We start from the raw sequence: 15,262 nt of genomic DNA on the forward strand, positions 1-15,262 counted from the left end.
GGTCAGAGGAGGGTGTGGTCCTCTCCACCACCCTGACCCCTGAGCAGCAGAGCGATTGTCGCCAATTGTTGGGGCAATTCAGTGATCTGTTCTCCCTGGTGCCTATGTCACTGATTGGTGTGTCCATGAAGTGGACACTGGGGACAGTCCTCCTGTTAAGCACAAGGCTTACTGAGTGACTGACCGGGTTAGGGAGCTGTTGCCGCTGAGAGCCCGCCTTTGCCTGTGCTACGAGAATCATTGCTAATGCTATTTTGGGCCGCTGCAGCTGAGGAGCTGTGGCTGCTTAGAGCCCGCATCTGTCTGTGCTACAAGGATCATCGCTATCGCTACTGTGGGCCGCTGCAGCTGAGGAGCTGTGCCGCTGAGTGCCATCCTTTAATCACCGTTTCAGGATCATCGTGAGTGCACGCCGTGGACGGCTACAGCTGGGAGCTGTGGCCACTGCGAGTCCGCCTGTCATCATCGCAGCTCCTTCCCGAAGCTACGTGCCGTGCCCCTTTAAACCTCAGGTACATTGTGCATCACTGGGTCGCGTAGACCCCGGCCTCGAACTAAGTTTGTTTCACACGCTTTTGATTGCTTTTATTGCTTTTTAAATGCATCTATATTTATGTGCATTGTGGCTCCCTGATCGCTTTTGAGCCTTGTGTTAAGCCTATATAAAGATACTAATTTTTCTATAACTACTTGTGTGGTGTCCCTTTGTAGTGTCTTCACTGCGTTATTGTGTATGGTCATAAATGCTTCACACACTGCCTCTGAGATAGGCCTGTCTGCTCGTGCTGCGTTACCACAGGGATGAGCAGGGGTTATCAAAGGGTGTAGCCCCCTTACTCTGACTTAGGAAGAAGGGTCCTTATTTGGACACTGGTGCCAGCCTCTGCCAACTAGAGATCCAACTAGAGATCCCCATTTCTAACAGGTACCACTTACTAGGGACTTACAGGGGTTACTGAACTTGTATCAACCGTGGTACTGTTTTAGGAAAGAGATCTGGCACTGGGACCTGGTTGGCATGGACCCAGTGCACTTTCAATTCGAAATCACATCAGTCACCAGGCAGAAAGTGGGGGCTAACCATGTCAAAAGAGGCACTTCCCTACACCAACCCTTAGACCTGCCATGCAAGCTCAATTGGGAGAGTACTAAAGTTTGCAGTAAACAATTTACCTTTCTCTATTGCCTGCCCTTGCAGGGCTTTCTTATCATGCATTAGCATATTAAAGCCAGGCCTATTGGCTTCACCAGTGCTTGTTTTGTAAGGATCTGAACACATTTGACAAATGATTATTCCTATGGCCTGATGCCATGAGGTCCACACGAGCAAAAGGTCAAATGCCCAGCTGTTTTGCAGACTGCCAGGATGCTTCTGACATCCTGCACAGACAAAGGTTGCTGTAAAAAGCAAGACGTGTGGAGGATTGATTAAAGGAATTTCATCCAAACAATAGAGGTAGGTAACAACTTATGAACACAGGACCCAGTTATTTTGATCCTCTAAATACATTTCATGTAAATTCTTCTGTATCCATGGTTTCTCATATCTATAGCGCCCACCCTGTTGCCAGCATGCATTGGTTGGTGCCTACTTGAAATGGAGAAGACTCATGACCTGGTCCTGTGCACAGCAAGGTTTGCAAAGTTGAAATCATTGTAAACTAACTATATACATACTTAATGTTCCACCAAGTTAGCTGATGTCCAGGAACCCTATATACATTTACCCCATTCTTCTTCAATAATAACTCATGTTCATCTGGCTGAGTGCAATTAACAGGTGCTTATTTACAACTAATTTGTGCCCATGACACAAGAGGGCATATGCAGTTACGATAAGAAATGACATAATTACACTCATTTGGGCCTTACAGGCCTGCCCACGCTCATTGACGACCTGGGCACCACAACTATCCCCATGAGTAACCTAGAAGGGTCCTACAGCTGCTGTGGGGTTTGCAGACACTTAGCAGTGAAGCTGAACAGAATCCATGAGTAACTGTGACGTCCTTTCTTCATATGTCTCGTGTCTGCCCACCTAATGTGAGGCTGTGATTGAGCTTAGCGGAGCATTAATGGAAAAGTAGCTTGGGGTGTGTCCCACTCCAAGCACAGACTGCAAAGGTTACCCTATCTCAATCCCCTTGATGTTGGCATGCAACATGTCATCCACTAGTTATTAGATTGGGATCCCACAGATTTCTCGCTGTCCTCTGAGCCCCATGAAGAAGAGGTGGATGTAATATGGTCCTGGGTAATTTCATCACTAATGGGTTGGACCTAGTTTTATACAAGACCCTCCAGGGCTTGGAACCTGAGAGTCTGGCACACTGCCAATGAGTGACACAATGCCAGTTCAGTTTCCTCTCACACTGGCCATGCAGGCCAGTAGAGCAAACGTCCCACAGCAGACGTTCCTGGATGATCCTAACTCTATCTTTGAAATGCCATGAAATTTTCCAGTGCATTCATATAAAAACAACAGACAATGCATTACAAAACTTATCTCCATTCAACTTTTGCTGTCAGCCAATCATTCACTCACATCTCACACATAATCAGTAAGCTCATCCATCCTTCCATGAAGATATAGTAACTAGGCTTCCTCCTATACCCACTGTCAGAGGTTGCAAATATGAAGGCTGTTTTTTTTTTTCACCTCATGCCTCCTTCTTCCACAGCTTTACACTCCCTGTCTATTTATCTCACACTCGTAGGTGTTTCTTATGGCTGATGTTTCAATTTGTCACGGTTATTAACTTCTCCCTCCTATTTCTGCATTTTCTTCCTGTCTCTTTCTAGCTGTCCCTAAAAATGGATGCCTGTGTTGACCGCTTGCAACCATTGGCACAAAGTAAGCATGATCCCTCACTTACATTAAAAACAAGCATTTGCAATGCAATCGGTCTTGCCTTTGGGACCTTATAAGTATTTAGCCATGCAGTACATTATACTGGGCACTGCAACATCTATTGTTCTTTAACATGGAATTTTTCCCAAAGTTTGGGGTTGCTTAAAGCAACATATTTAAAGGGAGAATGAAGAATGAAAAAGGTATTATTTTATTTTACCTGTTCAAAATGTCGAGGGTCACCGGTGATGGAATGTATCAGATAGGGCAAGCTGAGAGTGTGCGTGAGAGAGCTTTAGCAAGAGAGTGTGTGTGTGAGGGTGAAACTGTGTGAGAGAAGAGAGGGGGTCTGATCTCATGTGCAAGAATAATGTGTGTGTGTGAGTATAAATTGGGTGCGTGTGAGAGAAAACGTGTGCATGAGAATGTGTTTGAAAAACAACTTAAGAAGTATTTCAGATATAGGTCTGTTTGGGAAAGTGTGGTGTCTGAGAAAGAGAATGTGTGTGTGAAAGAGTGTGTGTGAGAGAGAGAGGGCAAGAGAAAGGTGAAATTGATAGTGCAGCTAAAAACGAGGCAAAAGCAGGAGAGAGCAATGCAGCAACACGGGAGAGCTAGGCAATCTGCAACGATCAGTGTTTGGAAATTGTGGTATGGTCCAATGAACAAAACGTGCACACAAATTTTAGCAAAGCAATTTGGGTATTGAGATCTATATGAGCGGAAGTGACTGGCTACAAATTAACTATAGTATTGCCGAAGAAGCTGGCATCTCTCTGCTAAACAGGCATTCACAGATGCAAGATGTTTTAACCAAAATATAAGGGGATATGTGAGGAAACCACATAGTGAACAAATCATGTAATATCTGGTATGTTAAAAGCAGTTTCAGCAAATACATCGATCAAATATAGCACCTTTGCTATCCTTATTAATACAATATTTTAGATGGTGTAATTTCATTGATGAAGTTACCCAGAATCCATAAAAAACAATTTGTCCCGTAACGCAGTTCGTTATGGCCGATGCTAGGCATGTTTCACCTCAAGATGGTGTGGCACTTTTTATAGGAACCCGTCCTGTTTCTTGCTCTTCTACAGTTAGCATAGGCAGAATAGCTGACTGTGGGGGGTATCAGGGCCGGACTGGCTGTAGCGGGCACCAGGCAATCCCCCCAGTGCTCCGCACGGGTGGGGGCCGGTTTTGGGCCCCTGGGGGCCGTTTTTGTTAGGGGGGGGGCCTACCGAGCACTTTGCCAGGGCTGGTTTTGGTTCCCAGTCCTGCCCTGGGGGGTATGCAAGGACATATTTGTGCCGAACTACAACAGATTTTCGCCAGAGCAGCTAAGAGGAATTACCACTGTGACCAGAGAAGCAACTAACAGCACTGGCTAGAGGACTAAGAATGACTAATTACCACTGGGACCAGAGAAGCACCATGCCTTGCAGAGGAGCGCATGCACGCTGCTAGTCTCGACCTAAAAAAAAAAAATAACACAGGTGTAAAATAAAGGGGCAGAATGCCTGGCGGTGGAAGAATGACGCATGAGGTGGAATCCAGACACATTCTTGATATCTGGCAATGATGACATTCGTGTGTGCAGTCTGCTGGCTTTAAACAAAGTTTTGGGCACCAGCATGTATTATTTTATAAAGTGACAGCTGTGCGCAAGGGGGCAAACACTTTCACACACAAAACAACAAAGCACAAACATGCAAACGTAGAATGATACACATTCAAGAAAACTCACAAACATCAGATTAACGCACACAACTCAAAAAGTCCAGAATCTCACACAAACACATAAAAAAAACACGGACTGCAACGCGAACATACTGAAATTTACTATTAAGTCACAGACACACAAAATAAAGAGAATTCCGCAAGGAAACACGAAGAGGCTCTTCACACACAAACAAAAACATAACTACAATAGAAACAGACACCACTCACTACATGAACTTCCTGAAATATGCAAAGAAACACATACAAACAACACTACAAAACAGTGACGAGGCAGTCCCCTCGATTCATTAAAAAACCATGCAGAGTTTGAATGTAAACCATGTGCAGTAAGGCGTGTATGCTGGTGTTGCATGGTCAGAATTATTTTTAGTCTCTGTTTTGGCACAGCCGTTATAGCTCTGCTTAACTGAAAGAAACAGATGAGGCCTGGACTTGCGGAACAAACTGTACAACAGAACAAATGTCTGCGTGTACAGTGGCATGGGGCTTCCTTAGAGAGGTCTGTTGTTCAGCTGAGTTATTCAATTTATCGAATACTACAGAGAAGCAACCCTCGTCAGTTTCAGCACAGTGTATTGATGACAATAAAAAGGGTGTGAATTGGCACGATTGCTATCCCGGCACTTCCCATCACAGTGCTACGGAGCCAATTCCAGTTCCCTCTAAATAAATGTGAAAAGCGTATTTCTCCAGTGCCTTTCTTTATAGTTCTTCTATGGAAGCACTTTAACCCTCAGCCTGCCACCTGCAGTCTTGTGCCCATAGTAATGAACCCTCTCAGTGCATAGCTACCAAGTGCTTATGCATGACATTTGCGTATTGGGAGGGAGCAGGGGGAGGGAGCAGACCACAAACTCGGGACTGTGCGTAAAAGGACGCTTTATTGAAAACAGGTGCGCATCACATTAAAATTCCTCGGCAAACGCCTTACAAAACCAAACCTCACTAAATACCAAATACTGACCTTTAACCCCGCCCCGGCCCCTAACATTTTCCTTTGAACCTGCCCCACCCATACATTACAACATTACAACCATAAACGTCAATGCGTCAAAACATAAACACTTTAAATTCCACCCATCCGTAAACAACTTACCTTGCCTGCTTCTTTTACCCCCGTCAAACCCCGAACATGCGTAACCTAACTATAACTTAACTTGCCTACCCTTTCCATGACGATAACCTAGATCCAACAATAACCCAACAACCTCTGTCAACCTTGACACAAACTTCCAATAACCCCGCACGGCACCTGTTTCCAGCGACAATACATAGTCACACCCCTGCACACCTGTCCCAACAAATCCGCCTAGCCCCTTGGAAGAAAAAGCCCCAACAGAATAAATAACAAAATAAATAACAGGGAGGGAGGGAGGGAAAAACAATAATCCCCGCTAAGCTCCCAGCCACCAGGTCACCAAACCTAAAATGGTGGCTGGGAGCAGGAGCCCACCTTAATTATGGTTAGGATACATTGGGCTCTTTTTGGGCTACAAATTTACGAAGCCCAAACTTAAAATGGCCAGCCCGTTGCCTGCCACCCCCCTCCCCCCGCCCCTCCCAAACTGCCCGGGGGGGGGGCCTCCCTTTGGTCGGCCGCTCCCCCCAAGCCCCCCGTGGGAGGGAGCAGACCACAAACTCGGTGCTGTGTGTAAAAGGTCGCTTTATTGAAAACAGGTGCGCATCACATTAAAATTCCTCGGCAAACACCTTACAAAACTAAACCTCACTAAATACCAAATACTGACCTTTAACCCTGCCCCTAATATTTTCCTTTGAACCTGCCCCCACCCATACATTACAACATTACAACCATAATCGTCAATGCATCAAAACATAAACACTTTAAATTCCACCCATCCGTAAACCACTTACCCCGCCTGCTTCTTTTACCCCCGTCAAACCCCGAACATGCGTAACCTAACTATAACGTAACTTGCCTACCCTTTCCATGACGATAACCTAGATCCAGCAATAACCCAACAACCTCTGTCAACCTTGACACAAACTTCCAATAACCCCTGCCACCCAGAAAGCAGGTGGGGAGAGAAACTACCCATCCCCCTTCTGCCCCCCAAACTAGGCCAACTGCTTGTATTCTGATCGGAATGCGCCTGCACATTCAAACATCTCGCTAACACCTCCCTAATCTCCAACAAGTAGAGGTCCATGCCAACCCTCGATAAATGCACCCCGTCACCCCTGAAAAAGTCCACAGCCTCAAAACGCAGCTCCGTATGTGCAACTCTTCCAAAACCAAGAAGACAACAGAACCTAAAAATTTCTGAATTCACTTTCCTTCGAGCCCTGTCAATGCCCCTCGGGTTCAAAGCACCCCTCCACACTCTGCGCGAGACCAACTCTGTCCACAAAACGTGGCAACCAGCCCATTGTTCCTTCAACCTCGACAAGTCCTTCTTCATGGCCCTCATCAATACCACACCCTTCACTTCACACAAGTCGTTCTCCCCCAGATGGATCAACAAAATGTCTGGGCACCGCCCCTGCACCATCCATTTATTAAGGCACGGAAGCAATTCCTTCCACCGCATCCCCCCTTTACCTTTCCAAACGATGTTAAACAACCGGTCATTAAAGCCCAACATTCCCCCAAAATAACAGTGACATGCCTGGACCTGTGCCCATTTGATAAAAGAATGCCCCACAATCCAAATGGTCAGTTCCTTCGCCTGGGGCCCCGCCACCGAACCTGTAACGAGAAAAAGGAATAAGATTCACACCACCAAAGAGGATGACGCATGCGCCTCCTCTGCATTCTGCCGTACATAACGATGATAACAGTCGGAAGACCAGCGCCCAGCCTCATTATGTCCCCTCACGTCTAACCCATGTTATGCGCTTCTATTGCCACCCCAATCCTGAAGGTATGCGTCCCATATTCTGCCCCATCCACCCCAATGCTGACCAAAGCTTTCCGCAACACCATGCGCAGCTGGTAATCTGTTACCCTTTTCCCGTTAGTGTGCCTAAAAACTGCCTCTGGCCCCAGGCCTATCGACAAAGCTCGCAACCGGCGGGCCCACCGCAGGGGGCACGTTGCGTCTGGCACTGCCGCTTCCAACCTAACCCCCTTCCCCACACCCCTCTTGTCCGTTTTTGAACTGGCCAACCAGACATGTGTACCTTCCTCGCCGATGGCCACATACTCCCATCGCTCGCCGTTCTTGACCTTGCTGCCCAGGAGTTCTGACACCCTGAAAGCCCCAAAAAACACCCATACCATAAGGTTAGAAAATAAACAGGTCTCCAAATCATCCCTACAGATCACCGGTAGGGCTTCCAATATATGCGCCAGCTTCTGCCAGGAAAGGGGGTGACGCGCCGCACTCTCTCCCCCACTCCCGAGCCCAACCCTCCAACATCCTCCTACCCACTTAAACTGGATTACATCCTCAGACCGACGCCAGACCTCCGCTCGTTTGCACGCCCCAGATGCCAAAAATTCCCTCCAGGCTAGTTGATACGCCGCCCATGTAGAAGCTGCCAGAGAGCCTACCACCAGTTGTAGCACCCTACGTTGCCTACATACCAAAGGTGCTCTGGCATCGGGGTCTGTGTCCTGTCCGCCTCCTTGGCCAGCCCACGGAATCTCACCCACTGTGAACGAGACAAAGCATCCGCTATGTCATTGTCCACACCTGGTATATGCAAGGCCCTGAAAGCAATGTAGTGTCTGAGGCAACCAAGCACAAAAACCCGCAGCAACTTCAGGATTTGCTCATCTGTTGTGGACTGTCTGTTAATGACATCCACCACCGCCATGTTATCTACCCGAAACAACGCCTTCTTGTGTGCCAGCTCCTCGCCCCACAGTGTCAATGCTACCAGTAACGGGAAAAGCTCAAGGAAAGCTATGCTCCTCCCACTATCCTTCCACTGGCGGGGCCACTACTCCGTGCCCCACCTGCCCTGCCAGTAGACGCCAAATCCTTCACCGCCTGCCGCATCCAAAAAAATTTGCACATCCCAGTGCACGTCCTCCTCCCTCTCCAAAGGCACTCCATTAAAAGACTGCAGAAAAACCGACCACATGTGCAAGTCCTCCTTCACCCCCGCTGATAGTCGAATGTGGTGGTGAGGTAAATGTCTTCCTGCCAATGTCCGCCCCACGCGCCTGCAAAACGTCCTTCCTGCTCTGACCACCCTGCATGCGAAATTAAGATGACCGAGAAGCACCTGAATGTCCTTCACTGTCACCTTCTCCATTGGGCTCTTTTTGGGCTACAAATTTACGAAGCCCAAATTTAAAATGGCGGCCCGTTGCCTGCCACCCCCCTCCCCCTGCCCCTCCCAAACTGCCCGGGGGGGCCTCTCTTTGGTTGGCTGCTCCCCCCAAGCCCCCCGTGGGAAGGAGCAGACCACAAACTCGGTGCTGTGTGTAAAAGGCCGCTTTATTGAAAACAGGTGAGCATTACATTAAAATTCCTCGGCAAACACCTTACAAAACTAAATCTCACTAAATACCAAATACTGACCTTTAAACCCGCCCCTAACATTTTCCTTTGAACCTGCCCCCACCCATACATTACAACATTACAACCATAATCGTCAATGCATCAAAACATAAACACTTTAAATTCCACCCATCCGTAAACCACTTACCCCGCCTGCTTCTTTTACCCCCGTCAAACCCCGAACATGCGTAACCTAACTATAACGTAACTTGCCTACCCTTTCCATGACGATAACCTAGATCCAGCAATAACCCAACAACCTCTGTCAACCTTGACACAAACTTCCAATAACCCCTGCCACCCAGAAAGCAGGTGGGGAGAGAAACTACCCCCCCCCCCCCTCTGCCCCCCAAACTAGGGCAACTGCTTGTATTCTAATCGGAATGCGCCTGCACATTCAAACATCTCGCTAACACCTCCCTAATCTCCAACAAGTAGAGGTCCATGCCAACCCTCGATAAATGCACCCCGTCACCCCTGAAAAAGTCCACAGCCTCAAAACGCAGCTCCGTATGTGCAACTCTTCCAAAACCAAGAAGACAACAGAACCTAAAAATTTCTGAATTCACTTTCCTTCGAGCCCTGTCAATGCCCCTCGGGTTCAAAGCACCCCTCCACACTCTGCGCGAGACCAACTCTGTCCACAAAACGTGGCACCCAGCCCATTGTTCCTTCAACCTCGACAAGTCCTTCTTCATGGCCCTCATCAATACCACACCCTTCACTTCACACAAGTCGTTCTCCCCCAGATGGATCAACAAAATGTCTGGGCACCGCCCCTGCACCATCCATTTATTAAGGCACGGAAGCAATTCCTTCCACCGCATCCCCCCTTTACCTTTCCAAACGATGTTAAACAACCGGTCATTAAAGCCCAACATTCCCCCAAAATAACAGTGACATGCCTGGACCTGTGCCCATTTGATAAAAGAATGCCCCACAATCCAAATGGTCAGTTCCTTCGCCTGGGGCCCCGCCACCGAACCTGTAACGAGAAAAAGGAATAAGATTCACACCAAAGAGGATGACGCATGCGCCTCCTCTGCATTCTGCCGTACATAACGATGATAACAGTCGGAAGACCAGCGCCCCAGCCTCATTATGTCCCCTCACGTCTAACCCATGTTATGCGCTTCTATTGCCGCGCCAATCCTGAAGGTATGCGTCCCATATTCTGCCCCATCCACCCCAATGCTGACCAAAGCTTTCCGCAACACCATGCGCAGCTGGTAATCTGTTACCCTTTTCCCGTTAGCGTGCCTAAAAACTGCCTCTGGCCCCAGCCCTATCGACAAAGCTCGCAACCGGTGGGCCCACCGCAGGGGGCACGTTGCGTCTGGCACTGCCGCTTCCAACCTAACCCCCTTCCCCACACCCCTCTTGTCCGTTTTTGAACTGACCAACCAGACATGTGTACCTTCCTCGCCGATGGCCACATACTCCCATCGCTCGCCGTTCTTGACCTTGCTGCCCAGGAGTTCTGACACCCTGAAAGCCCCAAAAAACACCCATACCATAAGGTTGGAAAATAAACAGGTCTCCAAATCATCCCTACAGATCACCGGTAGGGCTTCCAATATATGCGCCAGCTTCTGCCAGGAAAGGGGGTGACGCGCCGCACTCTCTCCCCCACTCCCGAGCCCAACCCTCCAACATCCTCCTACCCACTTAAACTGGATTACATCCTCAGACCGACGCCAGACCTCCGCTCGTTTGCACGCCCCAGATGCCAAAAATTCCCTCCAGGCTAGTTGATACGCCGCCCATGTAGAAGCTGCCAGAGAGCCTACCACCAGTTGTAGCACCCTACGTTGCCTACATACCAAAGGTGCTCTGGCATCGGGGTCTGTGTCCTGTCCGCCTCCTTGGCCAGCCCACGGAATCTCACCCACTGTGAACGAGACAAAGCATCCGCTATGTCATTGTCCACACCTGGTATATGCAAGGCCCTGAAAGCAATGTAGTGTCTGAGGCAACCAAGCACAAAAACCCGCAGCAACTTCAGGATTTGCTCATCTCTTGTGGACTGTCTGTTAATGACATCCACCACCGCCATGTTATCTACCCGAAACAACGCCTTCTTGTGTGCCAGCTCCTCGCCCCACAGTGTCAATGCTACCAGTAACGGGAAAAGCTCAAGGAAAGCTATGCTCCTCCCACTATCCTTCCACTGGCGGGGCCACTACTCCGTGCCCCACCTGCCCTGCCAGTAGACGCCAAATCCTTCACCGCCTGCCGCATCCCAAAAAAATTGCACATCCCAGTGCACGTCCTCCTCCCTCGCCAAAGGCACTCCATTAAAAGACTGCAGAAAAACCGACCACATGTGCAAGTCCTCCTTCACCCCCGCTGATAGTTGAATGTGGTGGTGAGGTAAATGTCTTCCTGCCAATGCCCGCCCCAGGCGCCTGCAAAACGTCCTTCCTGCTCTGACCACCCTGCATGCGAAATTAAGATGACCGAGAAGCACCTGAATGTCCTTCACTGTCACCTTCTCCATTGGGCTCTTTTTGGGCTACAAATTTACGAAGCCCAAATTTAAAATGGCGGCCCGTTGCCTGCCACCCCCCTCCCCCTGCCCCTCCCAAACTGCCCGGGGGGGCCTCTCTTTGGTTGGCTGCTCCCCCCAAGCCCCCCGTGGGAAGGAGCAGACCACAAACTCGGTGCTGTGTGTAAAAGGCCGCTTTATTGAAAACAGGTGCGCATCACATTAAAATTCCTCGGCAAACACCTTACAAAACTAAATCTCACTAAATACCAAATACTGACCTTTAACCCCGCCCCTAACATTTTCCTTTGAACCTGCCCCCACCCATACATTACAACATTACAACCATAATCGTCAATGCATCAAAACATAAACACTTTAAATTCCACCCATCCGTAAACCACTTACCCCGCCTGCTTCTTTTACCCCCGTCAAACCCCGAACATGCGTAACCTAACTATAACGTAACTTGCCTACCCTTTCCATGACGATAACCTAGATCCAGCAATAACCCAACAACCTCTGTCAACCTTGACAAAAACTTCCAATAACCCCTGCCACCCAGAAAGCAGGTGGGGAGAGAAACTACCCCCCCCTTCTGCCCCCCAAACTAGGGCAACTGCTTGTATTCTAATCGGAATGTGCCTGCACATTCAAACATCTCGCTAACACCTCCCTAATCTCCAACAAGTAGAGGTCCATGCCAACCCTCGATAAATGCACCCCGTCACCCCTGAAAAAGTCCACAGCCTCAAAACGCAGCTCCGTATGTGCAACTCTTCCAAAACCAAGAAGACAACAGAACCTAAAAATTTCTGAATTCACTTTCCTTCGAGCCCTGTCAATGCCCCTCGGGTTCAAAGCACCCCTCCACACTCTGCGCGAGACCAACTCTGTCCACAAAACGTGGCACCCAGCCCATTGTTCCTTCAACCTCAACAAGTCCTTCTTCATGGCCCTCATCAATACCACACCCTTCACTTCACACAAGTCGTTCTCCCCCAGATGGATCAACAAAATGTCTGGGCACCGCCCCTGCACCATCCATTTATTAAGGCACGGAAGCAATTCCTTCCACCGCGTCCCCCCTTTACCTTTCCAAACGATGTTAAACAACCGGTCATTAAAGCCCAACATTCCCCCAAAATAACAGTGACATGCCTGGACCTGTGCCCATTTGAAAAAAGAATGCCCCACAATCCAAATGGTCAGTTCCTTCGCCTGGGGCCCCGCCACCGAACCTGTAACGAGAAAAAGGAATAAGATTCACACCAAAGAGGATGACGCATGCGCCTCCTCTGCCTTCTGCCGTACATAACGATGATAACAGTCGGAAGACCAGCGCCCCAGCCTCATTATGTCCCCTCACGTCTAACCCATGTTATGCGCTTCTATTGCCGCGCCAATCCTGAAGGTATGCGTCCCATATTCTGCCCCATCCACCCCAATGCTGACCAAAGCTTTCCGCAACACCATGCGCAGCTGGTAATCTGTTACCCTTTTCCCGTTAGCGTGCCTAAAAACTGCCTCTGGCCCCAGGCCTATCGACAAAGCTCGCAACCGGCGGGCCCGCCGCAGGGGGCACGTTGCGTCTGGCACTGCCGCTTCCAACCTAACCCCCTTCCCCACACCCCTCTTGTCAGTTTTTGAACTGGCCAACCAGACATGTGTAACTTCCTCGCCGATGGCCACATACTCCCATCGCTCGCCGTTCTTGACCTTGCTGCCCAGGAGTTCTGACACCCTGAAAGCCCCAAAAAACACCCATACCATAAGGCTGGAAAATAAACAGGTCTCCAAATCATCCCTACAGATCACCGGTAGGGCTTCCAATATATGCGCCAGCTTCTGCCAGGAAAGGGGGTGACGCGCCGCACTCTCTCCCCCACTCCCGAGCCCAACCCTCCAACATCCTCCTACCCACTTAAACTGGATTACATCCTCAGACCGACGCCAGACCTCCGCTCGTTTGCACGCCCCAGATGCCAAAAATTCCCTCCAGGCTAGTTGATACGCCGCCCATGTAGAAGCTGCCAGAGAGCCTACCACCAGTTGTAGCACCCTACGTTGCCTACATACCAAAGGTGCTCTGGCATCGGGGTCTGTGTCCTGTCTGCCTCCTTGGCCAGCCCACGGAATCTCACCCACTGTGAACGAGACAAAGCATCCGCTATGTCATTGTCCACACCTGGTATATGCAAGGCCCTGAAAGCAATGTAGTGTCTGAGGCAACCAAGCACAAAAACCCGCAGCAACTTCAGGATTTGCTCATCTCTTGCGGACTGTCTGTTAATGACCTCCACCACCGCCATGTTATCTACCCGAAACAACGCCTTCTTGTGTGCCAGCTCCTCACCCCACAGTGTCAATGCTACCAGTAACGGGAAAAGCTCAAGGAAAGCTATGCTCCTCCCACCATCCTTCCACTGGCGCGGCCACTACTCCGTGCACCACCTGCCCTGCCAGTAGACGCCAAATACTTCACTGCCTGCCGCATCCAAAAAAATTTGCACATCCCAGTGCACGTCCTCCTCCCTCGCCAAAGGCACTCCATTAAAAGACTGCAGAAAAACCGACCACATGTGCAAGTCCTCCTTCACCCCCGCTGATAGTCGAATGTGGTGGTGAGGTAAATGTCTTCCTGCCAATGCCCGCCCCAGGTGCCTGCAAAACGTCCTTCCTGTTCTGACCACTCTGCATGCGAAATTAAGATGACCGAGAAGCACCTGAATGTCCTTCACTGTCACCTTCTCCATTGGGCTCTTTTTGGGCTACAAATTTACGAAGCCCAAATTTAAAATGGCAGCCCGTTGCCTGCCACCCCCCTCCCCCTGCCCCTCCCAAACTGCCCGGGGGGGCCTCCCTTTGGTCGGCCGCTCCCCCCAAGCCCCCCGTGGGAGGGAGCAGACCACAAACTCGGTGCTGTGTGTAACAGGCCGCTTTATTGAAAACAGGTGCGCATCACATTAAAATTCCTCGGCAAACACCTTACAAAACTAAACCTCACTAAATACCAAATACTGACCTTTAACTCCGCCCCTAACATTTTCCTTTGAACCTGCCCCCACCCATACATTACAACATTACAACCATAAACGTCAATGCATCAAAACATAAACACTTTAAATTCCACCCATCCGTAAACCACTTACCCTGCCTGCTACTTTTACCCCCGTCAAACCCCGAACATGCGTAACCTAACTATAACGTAACTTGCCTACCCTTTCCATGACGATAACCTAGATCCAACAATAACCCAAAACCTCTGTCAACCTTGACACAAACTTCCAATAACCCCCGCCACCCAGAAAGCAGGTGGGGAGAGAAACTACCCCCCTTCTGCCCCCCAACTAGGGCAACTGCTTGTATTCTAATCGGAATGCGCCTGCACATTCAAACATCTCGCTAACACCTCCCTAATCTCCAACAAGTAGAGGTCCATGCCAACCCTCGATAAATGCACCCCGTCACCCCAGAAAAAGTCCACAGCCTCAAAACGCAGCTCCGTATGTGCAACTCTTCCAAAACCAAGATGACAACAGAACCTAAAAATTTCCGAATTCACTTTCCTTCGAGCCCTGTCAATGCCCCGCGGGTTCAAAGCACCCCTCCACACTCTGCGCGAGACCAACTCTGTCCACAAAACGTGGCACCCAGCCCATTGTTCCTTCAACCTCGACAAGTCCTTCTTCATGGCCCTCA

At 49.4% G+C, this 15,262-nt stretch overlaps 1 long non-coding RNA gene across 1 annotated transcript in view; it reads left to right on the top strand.

The window, feature by feature from the left end:
* The first annotated feature begins 324 nt into the window (after positions 1-324).
* LOC146862115 (uncharacterized) overlaps positions 325-15,262 on the top strand; it is a 28,264-nt gene continuing 13,326 nt past the window's right edge. The window contains exon 1 of the long non-coding RNA XR_014978101.1: positions 325-512. This is a non-coding gene — a long non-coding RNA (uncharacterized LOC146862115). The remainder of the gene's footprint in view (positions 513-15,262) is intronic.

The sequence above is a fragment of the Triturus cristatus genome, chromosome 2_2, assembly GCF_964204655.1.
Source record: "Triturus cristatus chromosome 2_2, aTriCri1.1, whole genome shotgun sequence".
NCBI classification, from domain to species: Eukaryota; Metazoa; Chordata; class Amphibia; order Caudata; family Salamandridae; genus Triturus; species Triturus cristatus.